Source organism: Echinops telfairi, unplaced genomic scaffold (assembly GCF_000313985.2).
Source record: "Echinops telfairi isolate 266 unplaced genomic scaffold, ASM31398v2 ScPeMD7_23;HRSCAF=83, whole genome shotgun sequence".
Classification (NCBI taxonomy): domain Eukaryota; kingdom Metazoa; phylum Chordata; class Mammalia; order Afrosoricida; family Tenrecidae; genus Echinops; species Echinops telfairi.
Window position 1 is genome coordinate 3,829,263 of NW_022103920.1, and position 983 is coordinate 3,830,245.

A 983-nucleotide genomic window follows, 5' to 3' on the forward strand; every position below is an offset into this window, starting at 1 on the left:
TTCACTCTGGGGAAGTTAAAACTTTTCACAACTTTCTGTCTGTGTGCTGTAATGGGAAATAGTTGGCCCAAGACCCAGTCCCACTGAGTTGATTCTGACTCACGGTGACCCTGTTAGTGTTTTTGAGAGTGCACATCTTTGGGGGACCAGATAGCCTCATTTCTCTCTGTACCAGGGGGTGGTGGATTTGAACCTCAGAACTTGATGTTAACAGACCAGTACTTTCCTAAGAGTGCCACCAGGGTTATTCTCCTTGACCCAAAGTGTGCAATAAGACATGAACCAACTGTGGGACATTTGCGAAGCATTTCAGATAATATGGTGGCCATGGTATAGGAGAGGTACGGTCAAACATTCAATTCATCTTCCAATTTTGTAGGAATGCCCCCATGGTGTCTTGTTATTTGATGTACCCTCTAACTGGGTATGTCAAGTCATTCAGTTATTTTTGTATCTTGATACCTGACCTCACACTCTGCAAATATCACAGAAATATCCTATTCACTTGAAGTCAATCATTGCCCCCTTTGCCCATTAGAGACCCTCAAACCCAGTCATGAAAGCCCATTTCTTTTTTACCCCCAAACCCTTTTATTGGGAGCTATTACAGATAACGCATCATTCCATAGTTCAATCACAGCAAGCAATCTTGTACAATTGCTACCACAATCAACTTCAAAACATTCTGTCCCATCTGGAACACCTCGATACCAGCTACCCTTTACTCCTGCCCCAATGTACCCTGCCTCCCCCCTCTCACTGAATCCCTAATTCTACTTGCTGTCCCAATAGGTTCTTCTCCTGGGTTTCATATACTGAAACACAGAAAAACACATCACACAACTTCAAGAGGGTGACCTCCAATGACATAACGCTTCTGAGATATCCCCTCTCATGAACAAACAAACAACATAAAACAAAATATACCAAAAATACAGAAAATGTGGAAAACTAAATCAGACTCAGGATACTAATAGTTCTTT